The sequence below is a fragment of the Rhipicephalus microplus genome, chromosome X (genome assembly GCF_043290135.1).
Source record: "Rhipicephalus microplus isolate Deutch F79 chromosome X, USDA_Rmic, whole genome shotgun sequence".
In the NCBI taxonomy this organism is placed as follows: Eukaryota; Metazoa; Arthropoda; class Arachnida; order Ixodida; family Ixodidae; genus Rhipicephalus; species Rhipicephalus microplus.
The window spans coordinates 306297884-306304822 of NC_134710.1; positions in this window are offsets into that span (position 1 = coordinate 306297884).

Below are 6939 nucleotides of genomic sequence, written 5' to 3' on the forward strand. Positions count from 1 at the left end.
GGTACTTAATAGAGAGGAACATACTGGCAATAATATTATTTGATCAGGCCCGACCAGTATATAGCAAAAAATTGGCAGATCCCACGTACAATGGGAATCGATGAGAAGCGAAGCATGAAGGAGGAAGGTTGATACGTCACTTTAAAATCAGTCCAACTTTACGACACGGACGTAAATTATGCCGTACATAAGTCTCATGTCATGATCAACATACTTGGACGTGTTGTTTACCTTCGTCGTTCATTCACATCACGTGATCCCAAATTTGGTATATGTGGAGCTAGCCAAACGGCCGCGAGCACGCTAAGAGCGTAGCATATAGTCATGTCTTGCATGACACGCATGTCATGATTATCATGTCAGGACGTGTCATTTACCTTCGTCGTCCATTAGCGTCACGTAATACCAAATTTGGTTTATGTGAAACTAGGGAAACTGCCGCGAGTGCATCGTGAGCGTTGCATGTAGTCATGTTCTTACATGGCACGCATCTCGTGATCGTCATGTTTGCACCAGTGACATACCTTCCTCATCATCTACGCCCCATAATATCGAATTTGGTATATGTGAATCTAGCGAAATGACCGCGAGCGCACCGTGAGTGTGGAATGTATTCATGACCTACATGATACGCATGTTATGATTTCTACGTTAGGGTCTGTCATTTGTGTTCGCCATGCAATCATATGATACCTCGCCAGTTTTGCAATATATTATTACGAGGCAGTGGGCATGGCTCTACCGTCGTGGACAACAGTTCGATGAAAAAAAGAAGTGGACTCGCCGCGCGAGAGACTGGCAGCTCTGAAGCGTCACTTTGGCATGTAAATATAGGAAATACGCTCATTCCTCTCTTCCGTGTGTTTGCGAGCTCCGTAACAAATTGGTGGGAGTGCTGGGTAACGAAGCGCCATACAACGGAGCTCCGCAGTGGTCGTCAAATCGGAGTTTCCGTGATGGAACACGGGACTGATCCCACGGCCACCTCTCCATCGGCTTCGGCGACGCCCGCACCATCCACGGCAACGCCTCCACTGGCCCCACCCCCACCCACGTACGTGCTGACGCATCCGAAGCATCCTGGAACGTTCTGCGGTACGGACCAAGTTGATGTCGACGACTGGATAGCCGACTACGAACGCACCAGTGCTCTCAACCGGTATGATCCGACTCTTATGCTGGCCAATGTGCTGTTTTACCTGAAAGGCACGGCCAAAGTCTGGTACGAGAACCATGAGGAGGAGATCGGCAGTTGGGACACCTTCAAGGAAAAGCTTCGCGACTTATTTGGGAAGCCCATCGGTCGAAAGGCGGCTGCAAAGAAGGAGTTGTCTATACGTGCTCAGACGTCCACAGAGCCGTATATCTCATATATACAGGACGTGCTGGCTCTATGTCGTAAAGTTGACAACGACATGTCGGAGTCTGACAAGGTTGGCCACGTCCTCAAGGGCATAGCGGACGACGCGTTCAACCTGCTAATGTGCCGGAACTGTGCGACCGTCGACGAAATTATTGAGGAATGCCGGCGTTTTGAACTGGCCAAAAGCAGGCGGATTTCAAGATCATTTACTCGACTGCCGAACACCGCAGCGACGTCCTCCTGCGAAGATGGACTGTCCTCCCATCGGCAGTCTTCACCAGCGTCTGAAATTACGCGAATTGTCCGGCGGGAAATCGAAGCAATTACACCTACTCTTCCCGCCAACGGCCACGTCGATTTGCAAGTACCTCAGGTTTGCTTGGTACAGTCGATTGTGCGGGAAGAACTGAGCAATTTGGGCTTCGATGTCTGCGCCGTTGCTCAGTCTCGACCAATTGGCTTCCGTTCAAGGTCGCCGCCTCGCCCCAGGTCACCACCCCAAGAAAGGTCTTATCCACGCTCTCGCAATCCGGCCGAATGGAGAACTGCGGATGATCGGCCGATCTGCTTTAACTGCCGCCGCATAGGTCACGTCGCACGGTATTGCCACAACCATTGGTCTTCGTCCCGAAACCAGTATAACACTGCTCGCCGCACCGATAGCTACCGTCGTTTCCAACCTCCTGAGCCGATCGCCGACAACTACCGCCGGCCTCTGCCCGTCGATTCCTACGCCTGCGATGCCCCTGATACGCAGCACAGCCGCTCACCGTCGCCTCGACGTCACCAGTCTCGTTCGCCGCCAGGACGTCGCCCGTCGTCCCCTTCTCCTCTACGACGACGCCCGACCTCCCCGCTCAATTCTCACCAGGGAAACTAAGCGGTGCAGCTCTTGGAGGTGAAGCTGCATCCTCGGTACCGACCTCAAATCCTCTCCTTGTACTGCCGACACGACGAAATTTGATCGACGTCGACGTTGACGGCCTGACTGTTTCTGCACTTGTTGACACTGGGGCGCATATTTCTGTGATGAGTGCCCGACTTCGTCGCCGCCTGAAGAAAGTGCTCACACCGGCTGCCCCTGGCGTTATTCGTGTCGCCGACGGAAGAAGTCTTGCCATCACAGGAATGTGCACAGCACGCATCACTATCGCCGATCACCCCACATCTGTTCTCTTTGCAGTTATTGAGCAGTGCCCAAATGACCTAATTCTTGGTTTAGATTTCTTGTCCACCCATGCTGCTCTCATCGACTGTGCAACCGGCGTTCTTCAACTTGAACTGCCTCGACTTGGACCTGTGCCGTCCTCACCGTCACACCGCTTGTGCGCTGTTGATTATGTTCGGCTGTCACCGCAAGCCACCACGTGTGTTGCCTTAACGATATCACCAGCTCTTCCTGACGGTGACTACATAGTGTCTCCATTGGTGGATGTGCTCTTGGCTCGAAGTGTTGCTGTGCCGCATACAATCGTGACTATTGTGGACAACTACGTTCAGCTTCCGCTCCTTAACTTCAGTAGTTCGACCCAAGTTCTCCCGCAAGGCATTTCGTTAGCCCACGTTTCCCCACTTGATGCATGTAGCATCGTGGCATTGGACCCTGAAGACTGTTCGTCCCCTACTGCAGCCAGCCGAGCAAACGCACCTAGCGACGAAATCACGATGATGATCGCCCCTGATCTTCTGCCCTGTCAGTTGGCGCAACTTCACCACGTTCTGACTACCTACCGAGATATTTTCGACTTCGATGACCGCCCTTTAGGGCAAACGTCCTTCGTGCGTCATCAAATACATACCGGCGATGCTAATCCTGTTAGACGGCGACCGTATCGTGTTTCCCAGTCCGAACGCCAGGTCATACAACGAGAAGTCGAGAAAATGCTCTCCAAAGGAGTCATAGAGGCCTCTTCAAGTCCATGGGCGTCACCTGTTGTTTTAGTGAAAAAGAAGGATGGCAGCTGGAGATTTTGCGTTGACTACCGTGCCTTGAACAAGATAACCCGCAAAGACGTATATCCGCTGCCACGAATCGACGACGCCCTTGATTGCCTTCATGGCGCGCGATACTTCTCATCTATTGATCTGCGTTCGGGCTACTGGCAAATTTCTGTCGACGACTTAGACCGAGAGAAGACTGCCTTCATCACACCGGACGGCCTTTATCAGTTCAAGGTTATGCCTTTTGGGCTGTGCAACGCCCCGGCAACGTTCGAACGCATGATGGACTCTCTTCTTCGTGGTTATAAATGGTCCATCTGTCTTTGCTACCTCGACGATGTGATTGTTTTTTCCCCAACATTTGAAACTCACTTAACTCGTTTGTCGACCATTTTAACCGTTTTTCGTCGAGCAGGACTCCAGCTGAACTCGAAAAAGTGCAATTTCGGCCGACAACAAATCACGATCCTTGGTCATCTTGTAAGTGCTGCTGGCGTCCGACCTGACCCTGACAAGATTAGCGCTGTCAAGAATTTCCCTCTGCCTTCTTCAACCAAAGATGTTCGGAGTTTTGTGGGCTTATGCTCGTACTTCCGCCGCTTTATACGCGATTTCGCTACAATTGCACGACCACTAACTGATCTTCTCAAAAAGAACGTGCCCTTCTCGTGGGGCCAAGACCAAGCAGCTGCGTTTTCCACGCTGATCGACCTGCTCATTTCACCACCAATACTGGCTCACTTTGACCCGTCTGCGACGACTGAAGTACGCACAGACGCCAGTGCTCACGGAATCGGCGCCGTCCTCGCTCAACACCAGGGAGGCCAAACGCGTGTTATTGCGTATGCCAGCCGCCTTCTCTCCACATCTGAGCGAAACTATTCGATAACAGAGCGCGAGTGTCTTGCGTTGGTCTGGGCTGTAGCGAAATTTCGCCCCTACTTGTATGGCCGCGAGTTTTCAGTTATTACGGACCACCACGCTCTGTGTTGGCTGTCGTCGCTCAAGGACCCAACTGGTCGCCTAGGTCGCTGGGCTCTACGTCTCCAGGAGTATAACTTCGACGTAATTTATAAGTCGGGCAGGTTGCACCAAGATGCTGATTGTCTCTCGCGTTATCCGGTGGACCCTGCTAGCCTCGCTGTCCATGAAGGCGATTCTTGTGTGCTCGCCATATCTGATTTGCACGACATCGGCACAGAGCAGCGCCGGGACGCAACCCTCAAGAAGGTCATTCAGCGAGTATCTTCAGGACATTCCGACCCTTCTCTCCGTCAATATGTCCTTCGCAACGACATTCTGTATCGTCGCAACATGAAGTCTGATGGCCCGGAATATTTGTTAGTTATTCCCCAACACATGCGTGCCACTATTCTTCAACATCTGCATGACGCACCGACGGCGGGACACCTGGGTTTTTCACGCACCTATCACCGCGTGCGGCAACGGTTCTTTTGGCCTGGCATGTATAAATTTGTGCGCCGTTATGTCGCTGCTTGCGAGCGCTGCCAGCGTCGGAAACGTCCTGCTCTCCGTCCGGCTGGCCTGCTCCAACCTATCGACATTCCCCCGGAACCATTCTTCCGCATCGGCCTCGACTTGCTCGGACCTTTCCCGACGTCCGTGTCAGGCAACAAGTGGATCGCTGTCGCAACCGACTATGCGACCAGATACGCGATAACTCGTGCATTGCCAACTAGCTGCGCTACAGACGTCGCAGACTTTCTCCTAAATGACGTCATTCTGCGGCATGGAGCTCCGCGCCAGCTTTTGACGGATCGGGGCCGCTGCTTCCTCGCAAAAGTTATCGACGAAATCCTCCGGAGCTGCTCTACCGAACATCACCTTACTACTGCCTACCATCCCCAGACTAACGGTCTCACGGAGCGTCTCAACCGAACTCTTACAGACATGTTGTCTATGTACGTCTCTGCTGACCACCGTGACTGGGACGCAATGCTCCCCTACGTTACATTTGCATATAATTCGTCAAGACATGACACCGCCGGCTACTCTCCATTCTTTCTTTTGTACGGCTGCAACCCTGCGTTGCCATTCGACACACTCCTTCCTTCTGCTACTATCCAACCAACGGTGTATGCGCAGGACGCTGCTTCTCGAGCCCGCGTCGCTCGCCAAATCGCGCACACTCGGCTCAGTGCTTCTCAGGCCGCACAAAAAGTCCGCTACGATGACTCGCACCGCGACGTTGACTACCCTGATGACTCTCTTGTCCTACTCTGGACGCCGTATCGACGTGAAGGTTTGTGCGAGAAGCTCCTCCCACGATACACAGGACCCTACAAAGTTCTCCGCAAGGTCACCGACGTCGACTACCTCATCACTCCCGTTCAACCGCACTCATCCTCTGCTACACCATCTACTGATGTTGTTCATGTGTCGCGCCTAAAGCCCTACTATACTGCCAGTCCTGATTGACTTAGGGGCGCCGTGACGGCGCTTTGTTCGCCGGGGGTGATATTACGAGGCAGTGGGCATGGCTCTACCGTCGTGGACAACAGTTCGATGAAAAAAAGAAGTGGACTCGCCGCGCGAGAGACTGGCAGCTCTGAAGCGTCACTTTGGCATGTAAATATAGGAAATACGCTCATTCCTCTCTTCCGTGTGTTTGCGAGCTCCGTAACAATATCATGTGAACGAAACCACTGCAAGAGCAGCAAGACCATGAAATGTAATTTATGACATTAATGGCACAAATGCAATAAATTTCATGTTATGGCTAGTCACTTATGCTCGTCACACAGTCATATTATACCATACCAATTTTGGTGTCAATACCATTATCCAAACAGCCACGAGGGCTAAAAGTGGTAGGTGGATAGATAGATAGATAGATACATAGATAGAAAGATAGATAGATAGATAGATAGATAGATAGATAGATAGATAGATAGATAGAGAGATAATAGATAAATAGTCAAACTAGCAGAAGTTCACTAGAAAATGCTTCGCATTCAATAATACCAATAATATAATAGCAATAATAATAATATAAAGAAGAAGAAGACGAAGAAGAAGATCAAGAAGAAGAAGAAGAAGAAGAAGAAGGAGAAGGAGGAGGAGGAGGAGGAGAAATCATACTTTCTCCGCTATAGGGCCCGGCTGTGAGTCCGTAAGCAACAAATTAAAATCTTATACAAAGTATGGGATGCGGCTCACTCATTTGTATCCGATCTTGCTTAACTTAACAAAAAGCTGGATGAAGAGAATACGGCTGCTCTAGGACGAGCAGTTTTCGTGCTGGGAGTACTCTGAATGCGAAGTTGGTGACCAGAGCACAGCAAGCTTACGAGCCATCTCCTAATGTCCCTCAATAAAGTACTCGTGCGCCAGTGCTTGTAACCACGCCCGCTTATTATGAGTAAAGTTCGGATTTGCTGCTCGAGGCCTTTCTCGACAGTCTGGAATGTCAGCAGCACGTGCATTGCAGACTGCGGAAGCAACTTCATCAGGTAAGTATTCGCAAATTTCACAGATAGTGGCATCGTGATGCGGCATCCGTCGTAACTGTCGTTTGGGGGTGCCCACGCAGCCAGCCCATGCCCACGTTTAGTCTGCCTCACTTTGGCGGTTCGTTACATTTGTTACATTTTGCCACAGGCAATTTTCATGCA